This window comes from Perissodus microlepis, chromosome 20 (genome assembly GCF_051167445.1).
Source record: "Perissodus microlepis isolate ML-2025 ecotype Zambia chromosome 20, ASM5116744v1, whole genome shotgun sequence".
Taxonomy (NCBI): Eukaryota; Metazoa; Chordata; class Actinopteri; order Cichliformes; family Cichlidae; genus Perissodus; species Perissodus microlepis.
The window spans coordinates 31,346,341-31,372,208 of record NC_140480.1 but is presented as its reverse complement, the minus strand read 5'-3'; the positions used below and the strand labels follow the sequence as shown (position 1 = coordinate 31,372,208).

At 42.2% G+C, this 25,868-nt stretch overlaps 1 long non-coding RNA gene across 1 annotated transcript; it reads left to right on the top strand.

Annotated features, from left to right (window-relative positions):
- The first annotated feature begins 13,355 nt into the window (after positions 1-13,355).
- On the top strand, positions 13,356-17,544 carry LOC146364922 (uncharacterized). The gene is made up of 3 exons (XR_014798843.1): positions 13,356-13,487; positions 15,835-15,879; positions 16,998-17,544. It is a non-coding gene; the product is annotated as an uncharacterized LOC146364922 (long non-coding RNA).
- The last annotated feature ends 8,324 nt before the right edge of the window (positions 17,545-25,868 follow it).

Below are 25,868 nucleotides of genomic sequence, written 5' to 3'. Positions count from 1 at the left end.
ATGCCGGCTTTATACCAAGAAACCATCATCTATTCATGGCTTCTTGGTGAAACTGATTACTAACTAATAAATAAATAAAATAACTAATTATTTATTAGTTCTTTTAGTTATTTTAAACAATCTGTTGGGTAATGAACTTACAATGAAATTCAGAATCCACTTTAAAACTCTGTTATTAACATATAAAATTGTACATTACAGGTCCCTGCTTATATATCACAGCTTCTGAGACCTTATCAATGAAGCTGGCATCTCCAGTTCTCTAACCAGGGTTTTCTAACGTTGCCTCGCACTGATTTTAAAAGCAGAGATGATGGTGCTTTTGAGGTTGGTGCGCCCAAGCTGCTTACTGCTGAAAACACATTTTTATTTATTACCTTTTCTTTAATGTTCACCTTACAGCCATAGTTGGCAACTATTTGCAGGTATGTGTGTTTGTTGGAATGAATGTCTGAATGCTATGGTTGATTATGTGTCTGTAAATTTGAACATGTTTACATAGCTTCAGTCTGTGGCTTTTGTTTTAATTCAATCTTTTGCTTCAATCTGTTTTGAAAAGTGCTATACAAGAGTATACAAATAAAGGTATTATTGTTACTACTACTATTATTGTTATTATTATTATTATTATTGTTGTTGTTGTTGTTGTTGTTATGGCAAAAATTATAATCATGACTACTTTAGTCAGTATTGTAAATATTTTTCCTAATTATTCAGAAAATAAAAATAATGCCATTGCTGGAGTTGTGTTTTTGCAGGAAGTTGCTGTTGTTGAAAAACATGCAAAAAAAAAAATTAGAACAAAAAAGAGAAAAAAATAAATAAATGATGAGGTGGTGCAGGATGCAAGTTCATCCACTAGGTGCAGTTTGGCACTTTTTCACCTGTAAATCTTGTGAATAGGATGAGCCATGGCCACGCCCATGGCTCAAAATTTCAACCAACTTGAACCGCCTTTCAACCGCCTGAAACCTGTAGCCACACTATCATTATTGCCTGGAAGACCAAATCTAAGTTAAAACAAACTTCACAATTGCAAACAACTGTAGATCATAGGAGTAATAAAGTATTCAGCATCACAGAGACAAGTGTCAATGCAGTTTATTTCCAAATCATTAAGCCCACTCCCATATCCGGATCTGGCCCACACATGGGCCAGCACAAGGCCAGTTGCAGACACACTGGTGGTCCTGTCCTGGCGCATGTGTGGATTACCTCTGGCAAACCTGATCTGGGCCACCAAAGGGCCATCATTCTTTGCGGTATGTGGGCCATGTGTAAGTTGTGTGCAGCCACGGACCAGGTGCAGACACACTGCTGGCCCAGAACAGTTTCAGCTCTGGCCCCAGATGTCAGCCTAATGTGTACCTTAATCAAGCCATGTAATAACAACATGTGCATAATAGTGCAAACGTAACATGACAAAACTCTGTTCAGACAGTGAATTAACTTATTCTTATATAGGGCTTTTGTACTCTCCCATATTACTCAATATGCTCTATACAACATTCAGCCAATTTCTCTACACTGAATGCTCCCTAACTACATTCATACACACTCACACTTGACATGTAGACTGGTGGAGCCAGGGATTGAACCACTAACCTTCCGATCCATAGGTGACCTGCTCTACCTCCTGAGACACAGCCCCCCAGTGGTAAACGTGAGTAAGCCCTCACTAGGTTTTCGATAAAGTGTACACGCACAAACCTGTCAAACCTGCATTTGAAACGTTGGTTACCATAGCAGTATAGTGTTGCAACATGGCATTTGGGTCTTCTAACTAAAGTAGGAAAATAGGAACCTAAAAAGTCCCACATCTGGTTGACATACACCCTGCCATGACACCAATCAGTCAGAAGTGCCAGCTTGACACCAGATCCGGGCCAGACCTGCTTGCTATGTGCGCTACTGTTGCCATAATTTGCCCCAAATCATGGATCGTCCCATGAATGCATTTTTCTGTTTGTGTGTGTGATTTTGTGTACCTTTCTCTTTGCAGTGCTTCAGACACCTTCTCAATTTTCCCAATTAATAAAGCAGTCATTTTTTTTCCTCAGATTCACTAACCCAAATTTGATTTCACAGTGTTTGTGATTTCACAGTGTTTCTTCTCAACTGGCTGACGAACAGACCAGAGGTATAGAGTGATATTGTGGAGGTATGTAATAACGACAGGAGAGGTCTCAGTGTCTCACTCCAACTTTATTCACTGACTCTCAGAACCTCACATAAAGTAAGCGCCAAAATCTCCACCCCAGCACTTCCCTTCAACTTGGGTGTGAGTGGAGCCACCTGGTGGTCCGCCACACATACCCCCCCCTGAACACACAGTTAGGTCTCTATTCAGTCCAGGACCCTGGGCCTAAGCAAACGACCCGAACGACTGAACCTGGGAGGGAGAGAACAGGCAGAGGAAGGTCCATCCTGTGAACGAGGCTGGTGAAGGCGAGCAGGAAGGGCAGGAGGAGGCTCAAACGCTGGTGGTCCGGGGGTAGTCCTGGGGGGAAAACCAGAGTCTGTCAACCCCATTGAAGGAGGGCGGCCACGGCGAGGGGCCTGGGCCGGCACTACATTACTGTCCGGAAGAACATGTGCAGGTTTAAGTCTGTCAACACACACAGTCTCCCTTCGACCCCCAAAATCCAAAACAAAATGTTTCTGGCCCGGTTCGATAACCCTGAATGGGCCGTCATACAGCGGCCGCAGCGGTGTCCTGTGGGCATCGTGCCTGACAAAAACAAACTTAGCAGTCTCTAAAGTCTTTGGAACAAAAGTGTCAGGCACGCAATGGTGCACCGGACCAGGAACCCGAAGCGAGTGCAAAAGCGGGTTGAGAGATAGCACCGATGGATCGAAGCAGGGAGGAGGATTTTCGGGCAAGAATTCTCCAGGCACGCGGAGGGGCTGACCAAACACTAGCTCAGCTGGGGAAGCGCCGAGATCCTCCTTAACCGCAGAGCGCAGCCAAAGCAAAACCCACGGGAGGCGGTCAACCCAATTGCCATCCTTTAAGGAGGCGCAAAAAGCAGCCTTAAGCGACCGGTGGAACCGTTCACACATCCCATTAGCTTGCGGGTTGTATGCGGTTGTGCGGTGGACTTTAGCCCCCAGTCCATCAGCCATGGCCGACCAAAGCTCGGAAATGAACTGGGGGCCTCTGTCTGATGTAATGTCCGCGGGTGGGCCGAAACGCGAGACCCAGGTTGACAAAAACGCCTTGGCCACCACTGCTGCGGTAGTGGACGCCAGGGGGATCGCCTCCGGCCACCTGGTGGTCCGGTCAACAACAGTCAAAAGCTGCGTAAAACCTTGTGACTGCGGCAGAGGACCCACCAGATCGACATGCACATGATCGAAACGTTTGCCGGGTATGAAGAACGGCTCCAGGGGCGCTTTGGTGTGTTTATGAACCTTCGCACGCTGGCAGGGAATGCACGCCGACGCCCATTCCTTAACAGATTTGCGAAGGCCTGGCCAAACAAATTTAGAGCTGACCAGTTTAACAGAGGCCCGGACCCCCGGATGAGAGAGAGCATGTACCTGGCATGGACGCCAGGAAACGGGAACCACTGGGCGAGGGCGGCCGGTGGAAACGAGGAGGAGGGGGACCACCGTCCTGCACGGGTTTGTCCTCCAATATGAGGCCCGTCTGGGTGGATTTAAGCGCGAGGATGTCCGGGTCACCGCTCTGATCGGCAGCCATGGCGGAGTAGTCTATGCCGAGAAAGACGGGAGAAACCAGCGCACGGGACAAACAGTCAGCCACATGATTGGATTTACCAGCCACGTGCCGAATGTCCGTGGTAAACTCAGAAATGGCTGCCAACTGGCGCTGCTGGCGTGCACTCCATGGATCAGAAACCTTGGACATGGCAAACGTCAAGGGTTTGTGGTCCACGTATGCGGTAAAGTGACGACCCTCGAGAAAAAAACGGAAATGACGAGTCGCCAGGTGGAGCGCCAGTAGCTCCCTGTCAAAAACGCTGTAATTGCGTTCGCTGTCACGCAGCGTACGGCTGAAAAAGGCGAGCGGTTGCCAGACACCCGAGATTCGCTGTTCCAGCACCGCACCCACCGCTATGTCCGACGCATCGGTGGTCAACGCAATCGGCGCTGAGGGGGATGGGTGGGCCAGAAGGGCAGCATTAGCTAACGCTGACTTAGCATCAGAAAACGCTTGGATGCTTTCTGGAAACCAGTCAACGGAGTCATTAGCTTTCTTACCTTTTAACGCCCCATAAAGGGGCTTCAGCAGATGTGCCGCTCTGGGGAGAAAACGGTTGTAAAAATTCACCATCCCCAAAAATTCCTGCAGTGCCTTAACATTCGTGGGACGCGGAAATTCCGAAACAGCTCGGACTTTGTCAGGCAACGGAACCGCGCCCTCGGCGGAAATACGGTGCCCAAGGAAATCGAGAACCGGCAACCCAAACTGGCATTTAGACGGATTAATAATCAGTCCATGCTCCGCCAAACGCTGAAAAACCTGACACAAATGGAACTTGTGCTGCTCCTTCGAGCTGCTGGCCACCAGTATATCATCAAGATATACAAAAACAAAGGGCAGCCCGCGCAAGACCGAGTCCATCAACCGCTGGAAGGTTTGGGCGGCACCTTTCAGGCCAAACGGCATGCGCAGAAACTCGAAAAGGCCGAAAGGTGTAATTACGGCAGTTTTGGGGACATCCTCCGCGCGCACGGGAACCTGGTGATATCCCCGTACCAAATCAATCTTCGAAAAAACCGAGGTCCCCGCAAGATGGGCGGAAAAATCTTGGATGTGGGGAATGGGATAACGATCGTTCTCCGTGACATTATTAAGACGGCGGAAATCCCCACAAGGTCGCCACCGACCATCAGATTTAGGCACCATGTGTAACGGGGAAGCCCAGGCACTATTCGAACGCTGCACGATGCCCAGACGCTCCATGGTGGCAAATTCTTCCCGAGCGACAGCCAGTTTGGCAGGGTCGAGGCGGCGCGCGCGCGCGCGAACACCGGGGGCCCTACTGTAGTTATGTAATGCTCCACCCCATGCTTCGTCACCGTGCTCGAGAAAGTGGGGACAGTGAGTGAGGGAAACTCAGAAAGCAAACACTGAAAAACGTCACCCGAATCTACTGAGTTAGCATGCACCACGGGCTGAGCACCCCGAGTCAAACAGGGTAATGAGGAAAATGACACAGCATCAATTAAACGTCTGTTAGCAACATCAACCAGCAGTCCGTGAGCACAAAGAAAATCAGCGCCTATTATAGGCACAGAGCTAGCAGCAACAACAAAGTTCCACTGAAAGTCACGGTCATGAAAGCAAACAGTCACCAACCTTTCACCGAAGGTTTTGATGGGAGAGCCATTAGCCGCTGTTAGCAATGGCCCGCAGCCCTCAGCTAGCATGTCCGAGCCAGCCGGGGGAAGAAGGCTCTTCTGTGAGCCGGAGTCCACCAGGAAACGCCTCCCCGAGCGTGAGTCCTCTAAGAAAAGCAGCCTTTCCTTGTTGCCAGCGGTCGTGGCTGCTACAGAGCGCTGACATGCCCGTTTCCCTGGGTCTGGAAACTGCAAGGCGGGAGACAGCGCCGTGCCTTCGCTCCAAAACGCTGGTGATAAAAGCAAAGCCCTTTTCCACGGTGCCGCCGTGCAGCGATTCCGGCCACCGTGGACGAGTCGGAGGGCCCCTGGAGCATCGGTGACGGGGCGGGGGAAAACGCTGGTGAGTCCTGAACAATCGCCTGGACGCCGAAACTCCTGGTAGCCAGGAGGATGCGATCCGCCTCTTCCGCAAGGGAGCGGTAATCCTTCGTGGCCAATAGCGGGGAGTTGGCAAGGCCAGCGCGCACTGGAGCCGGCAGCTGTCGGAGAAAGAGGTGGGTGAATAGAAATCCTCCGTCATCCGCGCCCAGCAAGGACAGCATGCTCTCCATGAGCTCGAGAGCGGTGCCGTCGCCCAGGCCCGCGAAGGAAAGGAGTTTCTCGGCCCGCTCAGCATCAGAGAGAGAGTAACGCCGCAGCAGCAGCGCCTTGAGGGCGGCGTACTTGCCTTGGGCTGGGGGGTCCCGGAGGAGAGTCATCACGCAGCGGGTTGACAGCGGGTCAAGTGAGGCTACCACATGGTGGTATTTAGTATCGTCGGCTGAAACTCCACGAAGAGCAAACTGAGCTTCTACGTGCACGAACCATGAAGGAGGATCGTGAAGCCAAAAATCCGGCAATTTAAGTGCCACAGCAAACGCAGCCATCGGCGGAGGTGAAAGTCCGGCGGCAGCCGATGCTTCCAGGCCGGAGCTGGCTTTGTCGTCGAGCCTTAGCATGTTCGCTTTTGGGGTCACCAATGTGGAGGTATGTAATAACGACAGGAGAGGTCTCAGTGTCTCACTCCAACTTTATTCACTGACTCTCAGAACCTCACATAAAGTAAGCGCCAAAATCTCCACCCCAGCACTTCCCTTCAACTTGGGTGTGAGTGGAGCCACCTGGTGGTCCGCCACAATATATAAATATTTACAGGACATTAATGTACAGTGAAATAATTTATTTTATCTAAATCTGCTAAGTTTGTGCCTACCTCTCTTTCACTTTCTTTTTTGTCTTCCCACTCACACACACACACACACACACACACACACACATAAATAGGGTGTGCAAGTGTGTGCTGTCTGGTATTCATCTTTGTCTCCCTCGGTGCGCGCAGCATCCCATCAAGAAAGCAACCAAATTCAAGTAAGTAGTCATTTAAGTCAATGTCATTTGGCAACATCTATGTATTTATTTCATATTTCATATCAAATTATGATATTGGTACATTATATTTTTATAGACTGATTTGTCGCATCTTTTTTCATATTAGACCGCTTTTCCTGAAGATGGCAGGTAAGAACATTTAATCTAAATGTGTAATTTTGTCTGTCCTTTAAGGATATTTAGGAAAAACCTTTAATTTCATTTTATCTCAACTGAAAATGAAACTAGATCTCTTTAACTGGGGGTAAGAAAATGGATTGGCTGGACAGTAGAGAGACTAATATGCTACAATAACTGTATTTTGTACGTAAGACTAAGGTCCAGATGGACGAAAAAATGTATGATGATTTTTAATTATTTTTCTGTCAAAAAGTTATAAGAGCAATATGAAAAATATGAGATTCAATTTATGGGATTTCTGTTAAATCAGAATATTTGATCAGAAACATATGCCTAAAACTCATGGCCAGTGTTGTCTATGATGCACTAATGCATTATATTACTAGTACTGTACTGTATATCACTTGAAAATGTTACAGCTGAAGAATAATTTAATTACTTATTTACAGTTGGGGAAGTGTAGTAATAAGACATTGGTGTATTATTGTTGTACCAGCATAATATCTACACGATGTATTCAAAGATAAAAATAAAAATAAAAATTTAAGCTTTAAAATAAACTATATGTCCAACATAGTGGAACAAGGAACCATGACATTGAAATACTAAAGCATCCAACATTTTAAATGTACTTAAGCAAGAGTAATCCTCCTCCTCATTGCAGCCCAAGCAGTCCAGTTAACACGTAAAGAGCTTGTGGGACCTGGACTACTGGGGTGTGTCAAAAACGTGAATCGGTCCGGTAATGCTTTTGCTGCTGGTACCTACGCGGTAGCTGACGCATTTGCAGATGGATTGGACAAAGCAGGATTGGATGCTACTGCAGGAGCATATGCTGCTGCAGGACTGAGCTGCGCACGTGCTGAATGGAGCGTTTTTGATGCCGAAGTCAAAGGCCCTAATGCCAGTGTAGGAGCAGGAGCTTCTCTGTCACCTGTGAGTGCCAAAGCCTTCGCCAGAGCAGAATTAGCCAGTGCTTCAGCCTCTGCTGGTCCAGTGAAAGCTAAACTCGGTCTGGCAGTAGACACAGGACTTCCCTCAGTGACGTAGACACAGATCAGTCCCTCTGGAGTAGAGGCACAGGTGCTGGGAACTGGCTTGTCTGTAGGTTCTGGTAAAATTGGTGTTTCTCTCTTTGGCTCTGGGTTTGAAGTCAGTTTCTGGTAGATTGTACAAAATACAGATTTTCTAAACTATATTCTGCCCTTCATTACAATATTGAAGCCACTTTTTTAGCATTTAATATCTGTCATATGCATAAAATGTTCTAACATTTCAAATCATCCGTTAGAAATGTTTTTATGTAGTTTACGTTAATCTTTTTTAATGTTTTATTTTATTGAGTGTGCATGATCAGATTTAATGATATGAGATGAGTGAGGTTTTTTCACTGTTTTTTTTTATTTGTTTATTTTTATTGGTGTGATGATTGGTTCATTGTTGTAACAAACTACTCAGCTGCCTTTCTGCTATCCTGTCTGATTTCAGTTTACTTTATATGTAATGTGCATCAGTATATGTCAGTGTAGAGAATAAATGACTATTCAAGCCCATCCTCCATTACTGTTGGTTCTTGTTGTGGTGGAAAACGATTCTGGAATTTACCATATTTTTCTGATTATATAAGACAATTATAAGATTATAAGGCGCATTAAACGAAACAAAACAGTCAAGTAAGTCAAACTTTATTCAACTCAGTCACAATAACGTTCAACATTGTTTAGTTGTAACACATAAATTACAGAACAATACACTCTCAGTTCATTCCTCTTTCACAATTCCATCAAATTCTTCATCTTCAGTGTCTGAGTTTAACAGTTGGGCGTTTTTTGGCATCAAGTATGCCCGGATCCCTCTCATCACTATCTGAGTCAGTCTTGTTCCTGTTACTTAGCTGTTCAGTAATGATTCCAGCCTTTCCGAAAACAAGGACGACACTTGAGGCTGATACCTTAGCGCAGGCATCCATGATCCATTGGCAGATAGTGGTGTAACTCACCCGCTTCATAAGCATGTCTCTTAACAGGTGCCATTTTGGGGTCCTTCTACACACATCATAATATTATGTTGAAGCACAGTACATATTACTCCGTGAGGCTCCTGACTACAGTAGCCATAATGCTCCAACAATCCATCAAGCAGTGTGGTTTCTTAGCTTACCAAAGTCATACTAAAACATTTTGACAGATTTTAAGGATTTTAAGTGCGCCTTATATCTGAAAAATACAGTAGCCTACTAAAAAAAATAGCGGAAAACAGTAACCAGTAAGACATGAAATCCAATCAACATGTCATCTACTGTAAAGATATCTGAAGAAAGTAAAAAACAAAAAAATGGAAATACACTCGGCATTCACACCTACAGGCAATTTAGAGTTTTCAATTAAACTATCCCTACTAAATGCATGTCTTTGGGAGGAAGCCAGAGGACCCACACAAACACAGGGAGAACATGCAAATTCCACACAGAAAGACCCCGGCCTGATGGTGGAATTGAACACAGAACCTCTTTGCTGTAAAGCAGCAGTGCTAAGCACCACACCACAATGCTACAGCGTTTGCAGCACATTAACTTTATATTTAAACCAGGTAATTTATTTTTGTTTTATTAATTCTGTATTAATACCACGTGGAAAGCATGTGATATACTGCAGCTTTATTTCTGACAATGAAAATGATCCCAAAACATTTTGCCAGCCCAGTAAATTCATACCCACATAGAAAAAAAGCACAGTGGCCATGTATTGGCCTCTTCACAGCCCGGACCTCAAGCTTGCCGATAAGATAAGTCAGACGATGTTGAAAAATCAAGGTGGATATACCAAATATTGACTTTCACTCTTGGCAGAAGTGTACTGATTCGGTTTTTGCCTTATATACTGTATTTTCATGCATGTTTACGCAAGTTTCAATAAATCACTTCACCTATGTCACATTTTCCTGGAAAATCCAAGTGAACCAAAATGTGTCACTACAAACCATGTGAGAATATTCAGTCTTCTTACTGGTAAGATAAGTCTGGGCCTGAGCAAAAAAGTAAATACAAGAAGAAGGTACTGTGTTCTGGACTATCAGAAAAGATAGAGAATTTACATTCTTTGAGTTGGCCATACCAAACACGTCAGGTGCGAAAACACCCTTAAAATATTTAAAGTACATTAATATACAGTGATATAATTTGTTATCTTATTCATCTAAATGTATTAGTAGCAATAGTCTTTGTTTTAGGCAAGGTGATCCACTTTGTTACCACTTTTGATTTGTTCTGTTTTTTTAGCTGAAGAAAACACAGTAATTGTAATTTCATACCCAGAGAAATTTACTTTCACTTTTCATGTATGAGTTTGTGTGTGTTTTGGGGATTACCTCTAAAACCACCTAACGGTTCTTTATGGCTTTTGTTTGTTTTAGTTTTCACTTTTTCTTTCTGTTTACTTTGTGTTTTACTTGGCTTCAAGAATATCCAGTGCTTTATGGTACCTTAATCAAGTTTATAGAAATCACATAGTGTGGTGTAGTATACTAATACAGTTACAGTCACAGAGGTTTACTTCACATTGACTGAATTGTTGCATGAATAATGAAGATCCCAGAATAAAAAAGCTTTTTGTTACTTTAAAATGCCTGTAGAACATTAATGAATCAATCGTTTTGTCTGGGTTCAATATTTAACTGGATATATAATTTCCTACACCAGTTTAACCAGCTGTTGACATTTTCTTTCAGAGTAAAATACCTGAAAATGGGAGGTAAGCAAACATAATCTAAAAGAGTAATTCTCAATCTGTCAGTCTAATTTTTTAAAGCTATATTGACTGATAGTTTAACTATATGTCTCTCATTTTTTATATACTGTATATAAAGCATTTTATGTTTTTGCTGAAATATAATTTAGGGACAGATTTGCTAAACCAGGCAATATAATGTGTGACCACAATAGCACTGATAGGTTTGGTTATTTTTGCAAATGATTTATAAAAGGTGTGATGTTTTCAGGTCATACATGTGTACGTTAAATACAGGCCTACGGTGGCAATCAGGCAAATAATGGACACAGGCTTAAGTAATTGACAGGCTCCAATGTAGGACTTTAAACTGTGCAACAATATACAAAGACAACTTCAATGGATAAAACGATCTAGAAATGTCTGACTGAAAAAAAGTTTATTTCTGTGCTGGCAGTGTGATTGGTGATGCTAACTGTCCACCACAATGTTTTTGCTTAGTTACAAAAATAAAGTTGCTTTGACCAAGGATGTTATAAAGCACATTCCAGGCTCCTTCTATGCCAAAAATGATTTAGCTAGGTGGCTGACATGTACAGTTAGGTCCATAAATATTTGGACAGAGACAACTTTTCTGTGCATTACCACAATGAATTTTAAATGAAACAACTCAGATGAAGTTAAAGTGCAGACTTTCAGCTTTAATTCAGTGGGTTGAATAAAAAGATTGCTTAAAAATTAGAGGAACTAAAGCATTTTTAACACACTCCCCTCATTTCAGGGAAGTAAAAGTAATTGGACAAATTAAATAACTGAAAATATAGTGTTCATTTAGAATACTTGCTTGAAATCCCTTTGCTGGCAATGACAGCCTGAAGTCTTGAAATCACGGAAATCACCATGTGCTGGGTTTCCCCCTTTTTCATGTTGTGGCAGGTTTTTACTGCAGCAGCTTTCAGTTATTGTTTGTTTGTGGGACTTTCTGTCCAAAGTTAAGTCTTCAATAAGGTAAATGCATCCTCATTTGCATTAAGATCAGGTTACTGACTTGGCCAATCAAGAATACTCAACTTCCTTGCTTTAATAAAGTCCTGGCTTACTTTGGCCATATGTTTTGGGTCATTGTCCATCTGTATTATGAAATGCCACCCAATTAATCTGACTGCACCTCAGAGTTCATTCAGCTGCTTCTGCCCTGTGTCACATCAATAAACACGAGTGTCCCAGTGTCACTGGCATCCATGGACGCCCAAGCCATCACACTGCCAATGTGTTTAACAGATAATGTGGTATGGTCTGGATCTTGAAAATAAACATACACTTTAGGACTAGGGGTAAAGGGATCAATAACAAATTAAAATGTATAATTTACAGTTTGATGATTTAAAGTCTCACACACAACCTGTCGAAAGGGGAGGGGGGCCGGCTGCTTCCAAATAAAGCACATTTCATTCATAATGATGTAAATCTAAGTCCATTATGTATTCATGATTTGTTCCTGGGCTGTGCAAAATTCCAGAAATAAACCCTAGACCAGGGGTCAGCAACCTTTAACACCCAAAGAGCCATTTGGATGCAATTTCCACGCAAAAGAAAACACTGGGAGCTGCAAATACTTTTATTTATTTATTTATTACATTTATGTAATTAACACATTTTGAACTCTTAAAGAAATATAACAAAAGGAAAGACACCCAGCTGAACTAAAATGATCCATGTAGCAAACAAAAACTGTTGTGAGCCGCCACCCTTATATCGCCTTTGTGCTTTTGGAGCCTTGACCTGACTTTAAAAAAAAATAATTGGAAAAAAAGCACTATGCTAGTAAAAAAATGAAAAAGAAATATTTGCAAAATTCTGCATAAATATGTATTTTACCAGGGTAATGTTTGTGGCGGGGCGTGGTCTGCAGCGCCGCTGTTTGTTTTTAACATAGTTCACGGTGGAGAATAGCTGCTGACATAATGTGGATCCGAAAATGCATAATTGACTTACCTGGGGTTGAAAGTCTCGATAAAGGTACGGCGTTTCGGCGGGTATATTGGCTTTCGCAAGTGTGACGCTTATTTTGAGCGATCAAAAAATAATAGAATCTAATTTTATATTTATATTTCAATATCACAATAATCTTCCAATTTAGAACTACAAGTTAAAAAAGAACTAACATAAATAAAATACACTTCAGCTAATTACTTGAAAAAAATAATTTATTTTCCCAAACCACGCAGAGCTGCACTAGAAGGACTAAAGAGCCGCATGCGGCTCCGGAGCCGCAGGTTGCCGACCTCTGCCCTAGACAAAGCGAATTGGTTAACTAAGATGTAGGTGTCACGTTCCTGGGTCCGTTGACCCAGCGTTTTAGTTTATTTTGATGTTGGTTAGGTTCATGCTGTGTGTCTTATGTTATCAAGTTTGTATTGTCATGTCTGCGTCTCATGTTTCCTGTTTTATTTTGAAGGTCTGTGTCCTACGTCAGTGTAGTCAGCTTTGCTTCCTTTGACTCGTTATGTCAGATTTGTTTCAGCTGTTTCCCCATGTGTTTCTACTTCCCCTAATCACCCTTGTGTGTATTTAGTCTGTGTGTTTCTGTTCATTCTTTGTCAGGTTGTCTGTTGTACACATCATGTTCTCCACACTGTGTTTCTAAGTTTAATGTCCAGGTTTTTTTCATGTTGTTTAGTTCACCCAGTTTAGGTTAATGTTAGTTTTCCTTCAGTTTGCCTTGCCCTTTGTTTGTACCTTTTTTTTTTTTTTTTTTTACAGGCCTCGTTAAACGTCTCACTTTTTGTTAACATTCAAGTTTTGTTCCCTGTTCCTTGGAGTCTGTTTTGGTTCCTTTTCGTCAATCCTACAGTCTGCCTCTGCCAGACTGTGACAGAACGTCCTGACCACGCTTTTATGGTAACCCTCTATAACTCTTCCTTACTTTGCTTCCTTTCCTATGAAGGTGGGGGTTAGCTGTTTTCCTGCACCATGCCATAGTTCTTCATACATATTCTAACAGTACTTTCTATTTCTGCTCTACGCCCTAGAAACTGCCATATCATAATATTGCAAGCAATCACAAACTATAGTCTCCTTAAATAATGTACAGGGTGGGCCATTTATATGGATACACCGTAATAACATGGGAATGGTTGGTGATATTAAAGTCCTATCAGAAGAAATGCCAGCACAGGCATCCAGTATCCATAGTTTCAGGTGCTGCACCTCTCGTATCTTCACACCATAGACAATTGCCTTCAGATGACCCCAAAGATAAAAGTCTAAGGGGGTCAAATCGGGAGACCTTGGGGGCCATTGAACTGGCCCACGACGACCAATCCACTTTCCAGGAAACTGTTCATCTAGGAATGCTCATGACCTGGCACCCATAATGTGGTGGTGCACCATCTTGCTGGAAAAACTCAGGGAACGTGCCAGCTTCAGTGCATAAAGAGGGAAACACATCATCATGTAGCAATTTCAAATATCCAGTGGCCTTGAGGTTTCCATTGATGAAGAATGGACCCACTATCGTTGTACCCCATATACCACACCAAACCATCACTTTTGTTTGTTAACTTCACCATTCACATAAAAGTTTGCCTCATCACTGAACAAAATCTTCTGCGTGAACTGAGGGTCCTGTTCCAATTTTTGTTTTTGCTTATTCTGCAAATTCTGGGTCATCCTCGTTGAGATGCTGCAGTAGCTGGAGTTTGTAAGGGTGCCATTTGTGAGTAGCTAATATCCACCAAAGGGATGTTCGACTAATGCCACTCTCCAGTGACATGCGGCGAGTGCTACGCTGTGGGCTCTTGCTGAATGAAGCTAGGACAGCCACTGATGTTTCTTCATTAGTGACAGTTTTCTTGCGTCCACATTTTGGCAAATCCAACACTGAACCAGTTTCATGAAACTTAGCAAGCAGTTTGCTAACTGTAGCATGGGAGATGGGTGGTCTCGTAGGGTGTCTTGCATTGAAATCTGCTGCAATGACCCGGTTACTGCGTTCACCAGATATCAACACAATTTCAATCCGCTCCTCACGTGTTAACCTCTTTGACATGTCAATGGCTGTGGACAAAGAGAAACTTGTAAATAACTCATGAAAGAATAAAGTTACGTTGAAACCAAGCACACCATTTTTTTTCTTGTGACATTACCAATAAGTTTGATGTGTCACATGGCCCTCTTCCTATTGAAAAAAAACAAAAATTGTATCCAAGATGGCCGACTTCTAAATGGCCACCATGGTCACCACCCATCTTGAGGAGTTTGCCCCCTCACATATACTAATGTGCCACAAACAGGACTTTAATATCAACAACCATTCCCATTTTATTACGGTGTATCCATATAAATGGCCCACCCTGTATATTAAGGAATTAAATTTTTAAAAAAATATAAACGTCGATTCTTGTCTACTGTGCAGATATCTAAAAACAATCAAGTTATTTCAACTTGAAGCCAAACAGCAACACTGTAAAATCTAGAGCAGATTTTCATTACTTGAATATTCTCACTTTTACAACTTTAGCTTATCGTACAGTACAGATATCTGGGGTGGTTTTGATCCCTCCCTGTTCATATTTCCTGCCTTGACAGTGCACGCTGGAACAAGTGCTCCCCCACAATAACAGTCTATGCTGCTTTTAGTTTCACTTCTGCATTCCTTTTAACAGAATCTTGTTAGTCACTTGTAAACCCCCCCCCCCCCCCCCCCCCCCAAGGCCTCCACCCTCCTGCTCTGCTATTTATTCCTCTCACCCTCAGTGCTTAGAGCAAATGCGTGCAAACATTTCCTGTAACCCAAGCAAATTTATTCGAGTAAGTAATCATGGGATAATATGGATTATTATCTGATTCTTACATTCTACAGTCCATATCAAATGTTGTAGTATATATTAATCTATGATATTTTAATTGACCTGTTCTTGCAAGTTATTGTTTTAATGAGAAAACTTAACCCTTTCTCACAGATGATGACACATAATCTATTATCAGTGAGTAACTGATAATTTTCTATATTAATTTTTTACAGCAGCTCTCCCAGTTTTCTTAACAATAACTGACCAAAAGATGCCACGCAGGCAAACTTTTTTTTCCAGGCTTTTCCAAGAAACAGATTAACTTATTAACTTACTCGTACTTTGTTCTGAAAAACAAATCAAAACAATAAAAAAAAATACTTCATGTTTAAGCACCTTTGTGTTTAAATGTTTATATATTCAAGTATTTCAGAAGTAACTTTTTTTTCTTCCAGGACATATCCAAACAAGAAGCAGCTCAACAGCAGCAAATATGGGAGGTAGGTTCCACCCACAGGCTTCTAACATAATTTTAAGGGTGTAATAATTTCTCCCAACAATGAAAAAGTACGTGTGATGCAGTGTTGCCAAATTAGCGACTTTTCCGCTATGTTTAGCCAGTTTCCAGACCCCCTGAGATCATTTGCAAGTCCCAAGCCCGAGTAAAGGAGGAGGGTTGGAATTCAAACATTGAGAGGGAAAAAAACCAATAATTGCTAAAAGAAATTTAATTTGTAGTTCTAAATATATTCTAAATACATTTAGGGTGTTTTTTACTGACTTTATGTCTCTTCCACGATGTTATTTCTCTCTCCTACAGCGTGGGTTACAATTACATAAGCATGACCAATTATGCAAATTAGGCGATTATGTCATGTAGCGACTTTTAGGACAGCCAATAGCGATTTCCCTTACTGAGGAATTGGCAACACTGGTGTGATGGTTTGTAATAAAACTGTGACAGATGTCTAGCAGGAAAAACTTGAAGTAAAACATAAAATACGATAATGTGGGTTTGTAGAGTACTCTGCTTTCTTCTTGAATGGAGTGCACTTACTATCAGCTGCACACAGTGATAAGGTATTTTGAGTTAATCAAGACTGATGTGATTTAGACAAAACATGTCTACATAACATTTTTTTTCTCTTTCAAATGCAGATGCTGGTAAGTTTTGTGTGTGTCAAAATACATGTGCATGCGCTATTTTTCATGTTACATTAAGTTATGTATTATATTTTCTTATATGTGTTAAAATAATTGAATGTAGAAATTAAAAGTACTTCATATGTGTTATATCAGTTGTATTATTTTATAATTTTGAGTATGAAAACAGAATACAGTGAAAATAACGAATTTTGTATATCATTCCTATAAAGTTTATGACCCCCTTAAAACAACATCAATATTTTCATGTAATGGATGGATTTGCCTTTCATATTTGTGAGGTTTAACACCTTTGCATTAACAACGTTTTAGTCCATCATTTAGCATAATTCTTGTTTTAGTACCTTTTTTTTTTTTAAATCCCATTTCTATAATATTGTAGGAATATCCACTGCTATAACATTGTCTTCTATGTATCTCGGTTTACATTTCTCCTTACTTACAACCCATGCAGTTATACAACCAGTTGGAGCACTTGAGATGATCGATACCTTTGATCGGCCTGGCAGAGCTTTTACTGAGGAAACCTTTGCTCGGGCTGGAACATTTGCAGATGCATTTGAGGACAAACCAGGGAAGCGTCTTCCCAAAGCCGGAGCGTATGCTGAAGCGGGAGTGGGGCACGCCCGTGCTGAATGGAGTGTTTTTCATGCAGAGGCCAAAGGACCCAATGCCAGCGCAGGAGCTGAAGCCTCTGTGGCCTCTGGTGCCCAAGCCTTTGCCAGAGCAGAAATAGCCAGTGTTTCAGCCTCTGCTGGTCCAGTCAAAGCTACATTTGGTCTGGGATTAGACACAGGAGTGGGAGTTAGTCCCACAGGTTTCGAAGCCAAGGTGCTAGGAACCGGTATCTCCTTTGGTTATAAAATGGGCATTTCTCTGTTAGGCACTGGTTTTGAATTCAATCTGTGGTGAACTGTGCCCAGTACAGATCTTTCTAAACCATGCAGTGACATGTATCAAAAACAACAAGGCCTCAAATTTGCACATAATTAATAAAGTATCATGACATCTATAATCACCTCTGAAAGATTCTTCAAAATATGTATTGTTGCTGCTGATAAGTAAATTGATGACTGATTTTGTGTTTATTTTTATTGCTTTCAGATTTAATGTCCTTAAGTGAAAGTTTAAAAGTTTTACCGCTTCACTTATTTTATCATCTTACTTTATCGCTTTATGACACTGAGATTAAAGAAAAGGAAAATTCATTGTAGCTGATTTAAAAACAAGTTTCTCTAAAATGTAAAAACAACTTTTCCTTTTAGTTATTCAAATCCAGAGGCTGAGGGTGAACTAATGTTTTATTATGGCAGAGCCATATTAGGTGTGCTCATGAATCATATTATAAATAGGAAGTTAATTTTGTTATGATATAAGAACAGTAAAATAAATACTTTAACTTTGATGTAACCCTACAGTTAGATATGATATACTACTGTTCAGGAATTCAGGCAAACTGTCAGGGTTCCTGGGTCGTTGACCCAGTGTTTTCAGTTTTGTCATGTTCCATTTATTTTCCACATTCATGTTTTCACTTCCTGTTTCCTGTTTGAATGTGGATTGTTTGAAATCTAATCATGAAGCTATAGTTCAGTCCATTAATTCAGCACCCACAAGTATTTAAGGGACAGAGTACTAGGATAGTTTTTTGACATTAGTTATACATCAATAATGGACTACACTGGTGGCCAATGACATTCTAAACCACCCCAACTTTGTCAAGTTTATGACAATCTTAAGTCATAAAGATTGTCATAAAGGTTTATGTGGCAGATAGCTGTTCTTACTTTCTTACTTGTCCTGTATTTTATCACAAACAGCTGTACAAAGTACTAGACATGGACCGATCCGATATATCGGTATGAGTCCGATACTGACCTAGATTACTGGATCGGATATCGGAGAGAAATAAGAAATGTAATCCAATCCATTAAATATCACAAAAGCACCTCACAAAACTTGCAACATAGCTTACAACCTTAGCACGTCGGAGCAGTATGCGTCACGTGCTGGAGCAGCAGCCTGTGGCTTGCGACATGTCAGCGGTCTGTTTGAGCATTTGGAGACTCGCTACCAAACCGGCATTTCATCTCCGAGAAAGCTATCCCAGAGAAGTTCTTTTCTGAATGTTTGTAAAGCATTCCCACGTTAAGCTTAACAACCAATATATGGAGCGACTGCCTCGTCTTCTCTCCCCCTCCCTCTCCTGTTGCTACTTCAGTCATGAAACTGATCAATGATCAGCTGATCGGCTTTTCTGTCGCGAGTCCCGCCTCTCGTTTGTTTATCGCCCACTTTGTGCCAGAAAGAGGAAACCAGCGGATAAACAACAGCAGAACGTTTAAGCTTAAAAGGCTGTAGTTAGAATTTATTTAATATTACTTTCTACACCAGGATCCTTTTCTACGTCGCTGGCAGCTGGTAACGGTGCAGGGGCGGGTTCAGCAAAGTTTTGCCTGGGGGCCAGGTAGGGCATTAACAGGAAAAGGGGGTCACAAAGAAATACTTTTATTTCTTATTCTCATGTCTAGCTTTTAATAAATAATTACCTGAATCTTACAACCAAAGTTTTCATCTGATGTAAAATGTATAGAAATCCATTATTGTATATAGTCAGTGTTGGGAAGGTTACTTTTAAAACGTATTCCACTACAGATTACAGATTACATGCCCCAAAATGTATTTTGTAACGTATTCTGTTACCTTACTCAATGACAGTAACGTATTCTGAATACTTTGGATTACTTAATATATTATCATGCTTTTTACAACTACATGAATGTACTATTGCTGTGTGATTTATTACTATTACTGAAGGTTACTCGCCATACCAATACCAACTAGAGTTTCAAATCTTAATATAAATGAGTAACAGTAGGGTGGACATTAGGTAAGGCTGCACTTCTTGCAGCGATCTCGTATAGAAAACTATTCCGTGCATATATAAAACAGGTCCGCGGCTCCGAACCGTAGTAAAGGGACCTCTGGCTAATACATCGGGTTCGTGTTGGGCTCGTAGCCGAAAACTAGCTTTAGTTTGTTGTCTGGGTCTACTTTGCTAGCGAGAGACAGAGAGAGGCGTTGAAAGACTGCTTCAACCGAACTTATTGTTTCAGAGGAAAACATGAACACAGTGTACAGTCGTGTCTTAATAGCTTACTTACAACTGGGCTCGTCAGGCAATCTGTTTGGCTGCAGTGGTTATTATTATATTTACATGCTTCCAGCTCCCGTTTCTGCTCGGTGACAGCTCGTACTTTTCCTTTTTCTCCCTCCCTCGCTCACAGACACATCATGGATATGGCAGTCCATTCTCCCTGCAGCACGGACTACACTGCCCATGAGGCTACATTGTTTAGGGCGATGCCTGTAACATTCTGCCTATTGCCTTCATATTGAATCGTTTTAAAAAAACATTTCTTCACATCATTATGAGACGCGAGATTGAGTCACGGGCATTTGAGCCTCTTGATGCGTGTTTTGTTTGGGTTTCCACCGGCGTGGAATTACCAAAAATAGAGAGGGCATATGAAACAGGAAAAGATGGCCATGTAATCCATTTATTTCAACAAAGTAACTGTATTCTGAATACGACCTTTTTAAACGGTAACTGTAACAGAATACAGTTACTCATATTTTGTATTTTAAATACGTAACGGCGGTACATGTATTCCGTTACTCCCCAACACTGTATATAGTAACTATTAAGTCTAATATATACCCTAGTAAGCTATAGTACTTTTTCCTCTGGGAAGGTAACATCTGTGCAGTCTGCAATTCTGTTGAAGAAAGATGTTGAATCTATTTAAATATTGTAGCAAAATTATTGATTTCTGTGCATTTGTTTTACATGTGCATTAAATTAAAGTCGATTACATCGATTAAGCATCATGGGGCAGAGGGTGGGGGGTGGTTCACTATTGTTTTTGCAACACTATCAGTTAGGTTGTTTAATATGTCTGCTAAGTACTCTTTAAAATACCAGAATAGGAACGACAGTGTAGGTTTGAGTTTATTAGATTGATCAGTATTGCTGAACTATGAAATATTTTGGGTGCAGTGTATTTTTTCAATACAGGTATAACAGAATAGCGTTAGCGTTTTGTTTTTTAAAACTTGAGTATGAACTTGTCACGGCCAGGAGGATCAACTGGACGCTGTTCAGCCGTCTCTAACTTTCTCTCTCGCTCTCACTCTCTCTCTTCTCCTCTCTGTCGCCGGGGCAGAACTCATTGTGGGTTCACGCCCTTGGCCCACACCCTTGGAGAGAGGAAACAGCTGAACCTTATCAAGGTGATCAGCGTTTAAGCCAGGAGGTGACTGCTGTTCTTCGCTGGATCGTTGTCTGCCACGCGTTAGTGAGAGTCAAGCCACAGCAACCTAAGTCAAGTGTTTTCTTTGAGTTTTGTACTTACCCTTGTCTCCCTGTTTACAGACCTCCTGGATTCTTCCCCGTGTGATTCCCAAGTGGCGAGTGTTGGAGAGAGAGAGAGCCTGCTGTCGTGTGTGGATTGTTTGGGGAGTGTGTGCCTTCCCCCTGGATTTCCCTGGAGCCCCGTCCCTCACCTTGTTGTAAATAGCACTTCCCCCGCACCTTTTTGTATATACACCTGGTGGATTTGTAATAAAATTCTTGTGTGCATCTGATCCTGGAGTCCTGCGATTAAGTCCTCTACGTCAAACTGTAACATAACAATCCAGCCATACCATGGACTCCGCGGACTGAGCCCCCACTCAGTAGCACATCCTCACCACTGAAGAAGTTCTGGAACGCCATGAACAAGTGCTGCAGCTCATTAATCAACAGCTGGCCACACTAACCCAAGCCCTCGCTCAGCACATACCTCTGGTAAGCCCAGCAGCGTCTCCCCCGTCTGTCTCTCCACAGTTACCGGTTCCCAAAGACACAGCTCAGGACTCCCCGATTCTTCCCCCCTCGTGTGTTATTGGGGCCCTGACCTGGGAGATCGCATCAGCGATTAGAGAGGCTCAGCTGACGGAACCGGACCCAGGAACGGGCCCTCCAGGTCTGCTCTTATCCCCTCCACAGTAAGGTCACGAATGCTGCATTAGGCATATACAGCCAAATTCACTTGTCACCTGGGGTTCCACCGCACCATCAACTTTCTTCAATGCCTCGCCTGGTGGCCCCCTCTCGCTAAGGATTTCCGTGAATACATTGCCACTTGCCCAACCTGCGCTCAAAACAAAATCATCCATCAACCGTCTTCCGGCCTCCTCCAACCTCTACCAACTCCAAGTCGCCACATCGCTATCGACTTCATCACTGGTCTGCCCGCCTCATCAGGTAACTCAGTCATTCTCACCATTATCAATCGCTTCTCCAAAGCTGCTCATTTTGTCGCCCTCCCTAAGATCCCCACTGCTCTAGAGACCGCTCGGCTCCTGACTAACCACGTTTTCGCCTCCATGGAATCCCCGCGGACGTCATTTCGACAGGGGGCCGCAGTTTACGTCATGTGTTTGGAAGGAATTCTGCAACGCCCTCGGAGCTCAGGTCAGTCTCTCCTCTGGTTTCCACCCGCAGACAAACGGCCAAATGGAGCGGGCCAACCAAGAGCTCGAGGCAGCAGTCCAATGCTTGGTGTCCACCAATCAGAATACTTGGAGCGAGCAACTCTCATCGATCGAGTACGCTCACAACAGCCTCACCTCCTCTGCCACTGGTGTGTCCCCCTTCGAGGCATCCTTGGGCAACCAACCGCCACTGTTCCCTGACGTCGAAGGTGAGCACTTTGTACCCTCTGTCCAGCAGCATCTTCGAAGGTGTCGGCGCGCCTGGAGAGCCACCCGAGCCGCCCTTCTCTGCACAGCTGAACGCAATAAGTCTGAATCCAAGAAACTGTCTCCCACCTTCATCGGCCCGTTTGAAATTGACTCTCTGCTTAACCCTGTCTCTGTCCATCTAAAACTGCCCCAGAACATGCAAATCCATAACGTTTTCCATGTGTCACAAGTGAAACCTTGTCTCTCCCCGTCCCTCACCTTGTTGCACTTCCCCCGCATCTTTTTGTATATACACCTGGTGGATTTGTAATAAAATTATTGTGTGCATCTGATCCTGGAGTCCTGCGATTGAGTCCTCTACGTCAAACCGTAACAGTTCTTCAGGTTTTAGATATCTAGGAGTACATATTACCAGTTCATTTAAAGCTTTGCGAACAGCAAATCTTAACCCTTTGCTGACCTATGTAAGGTTGGCTTTTCAAAGGTGGGCAAATCTTCCTGTATCACTTCTTGGCAGGATTAATATTATAAAAATGAATATTCTACCTAAATTCCTATACCTTTTTCAGTGTATCCCATTGTTTCTACCTAAGTCCTTTTTCAAATCTGTGAATCGAATGATTTCATCATTTATATGGGCAAATAAGACCCCCAGGATTAGTATGACCTCACTACAACAGGGTAAGCTCAGTGGGGGTCTTGCTCTGCCCAACTTGATGTTTTATTATTGGGCAGCCAACATTCAGAAGTATACCTATTGGCTGACTGATCCTCAGACTTCTTGGTGTTGCCTTGAGGCTCAATCATGTTTCTCTTCCTCACTCCCAGCACTATTATTTTCATCCCTTCCTGTTTCCCTGTTACGATTCACAGACAACCCTGTTCTAATTGGCTCTCTAAAAATATGGTATCAATTCCGGCGTCACTTCAATTCTGTCTCTGCTTCTGCTCTGACCCCAATCTGTAACAACCACCTCTTCCCCCCATCCCTGGTGGACTCCTCTTTCAGTATATGGGCAAGAAAAGGTATCAAATGTTTTTATGACTTCTTCAAAGATAACATTTTTCTCAGCTTTAGTGAACTTTGTTCTTTGTATGATTTGCCCTTGTATCATTTGTTCCGCTACTTTCAAATAAGACACTGTGCATCTTCTATCTTGCCAGAGTTTCCAAGTCAGCCTCTCAAGCCTTGGTGGGAAGACTTATTCCAGTTGAAGCCTCACAGTAAGGCTCTAATATCACAAATCTATACTTTAATTATGGCATCGGGCAATTACTCAACCAAGAAAATTAGCTCGAGTTGGGAACAGGAACTGGGTCTTCAGTTTGTTGAAGGTTACTGGGACAAAGTAATTGACAGAATTCATTCTTCAGCCTCATGTGCAAGACTCTCCCTTATTCAGTTTAAGACGGTATACAGATTACACTTCTCAACATCTAGATTATCTAAAATATACCCCAGCATTCCTGACCTGTGCAACAGATGCAACACCTCCCCCTGTGATTTAACTCATATGTTTTTTGCCTGCCCGTCACTTCAATTATACTGGACTTTTTACTCTGAAGTGCTCTCTCATGTTTTGAGCGTTACTCTCAAACCATGTCCACTAGTTGCCATTTTTGGTGTTTCTGAGGACGCCACCCTGAACCTTAGTCGTAAGCAACTGGATATTATCGCTTTCACATCACTGCTGGCACGGCGTCGAATTTTGCTGTCTTGGAAAGCTCCTCACCCTCCAGCCCGATCACGTTGGCTGGAAGATGTTATGTTCTTTTTAAAAATGGAGAAAATAAAATTTAGACTCAGAGGAAATGTTAATAAGTTCTCACAGATGTGGCAGCCTTTTATCATTTACTTTAACTCATTGAAAACACTTACAATAGACTAAACTTTTGTACCACAGGGTTCCCTTTTGTTATGGTTTTGGGAGGGAGTTGATTTTTTAAATTATTTATTTATTTTTTGTTTGTTTGTTTGTTTGTTTTTTGTTTGTTTTTTGTTGTTTTCTGTGCGTGGGTTGTTGTTTTCTTGTTTTTCTTCCTTTTTTTTCTTTTTTTTTCTGTTTTATTGTTATCATCCGAATTTTAATGGCCTAATTTGTTTTGATATATGTCTTTATATCGGTTGGTACTTGCTGTATTGGGCCTGATATGTTAAATTACATGTGCAAAACTTTATAAATAAAGAGGGAAAAAAAAAAAAAAAAACGCAACAGAACTTATACAAAATGCAGCAAGATTTTTTTTTAAACTGTTTTATTGATTATAAAATACACTATATCGGATTCATATCAGTATCGGCAGATATCCAAATTTATGATATCGGTATCGGACATAAAAAAGTGGTATCGTGCCATCTCTACAAAGTACATGCACACTGAAAAAACGAGACTGGCCATCTCTTCGTTTTATGTAAACATCTTGCATGTGTTCAACACAATTGCCTGATGTTTTCAAGTTAAGATTCAGGATTCAAGAGCTTTATTGTCAATACAACAGTATACACTCCAAAAAGTAATTCATCAGGCCTTTTACCACCACTTGATTAAATCCATGGCTGCAAGATAAAAATTCTAATTTACTGATTAAGATAGACCTTCTAAGTTGCAAACTTTTTTGGGGTTGTGTTGAATTAATAATGTTGGTAATTACATTAAATTAATTTTGTTATTTTCTAATTTCGATTATGATTATTTCATTTTACCAAAATTAGAAGCCTTTATGCTGTAAATAGTTTTGTCAGAGGGATAACCGTAGAGGCTTCTTTTAAACACCTATTTTATGTCTTTATAAAACTTGCCTGACCTATACCATAATATTACATTGAAAATGACTTTGGTTACTATTGTGATACAGCTTAAAGTAAGTATTGTTCTTGATCTTAAGAGCTGTAGCTATCTTTGCTTCGTTTTTTTTTGTTTTTTTTTAACCCATCAGGTTGGTGTGAAATATTGTTAATGTCTCCAAAAGTTGATTCTGTTCATCTGAACATAGTGTTTTCAGTGGGAGACACGGCCGTGCGGACACACCTGCACTGCATCCGCAGTCACGCCCGCCGTGTTAAAACACAGGTACTCAGGGGTTGGGGTGGTTGGGGTGGTGTGATGCAAATGTTAAATAAAGATGGCTCAAATCGCAGATCTGTGGTCCCGTCGTGCCTTATTCACACCACACTGGTGCCGAAACCCAGGACGCAGCACGGCAGGCCTACAACCAAGCCAGAGGGAGGAGCTGGCCCAGAGGTGGCCCAGCGAGAGCAGGTGGCGGAGGTGCACCGCCAGCGGGAAGAGCTGCGGGTCAGACCGAGTAAGGATCTTGTTAGCCACAGTGTTTACAAGATTTTTACGCCCCGTTACAATAACCTCAGTTTTATCTGAACTTAGAAGCAGAAAATTAAAGCTCATTATGTGTCTAAGACATCCCGGCAGTTTAACCAATAAAAGTGGGTATCATATGCATAGCAGTGAAAATGTATGCTATGTCTTCTAAAGCACGTATAATGTAAATAGAACTGATCTTTGCACAGAAGCCTGTGGAGCTTCATAATTAACCTCAGTGTGTGAAGAGGACTCTCCAT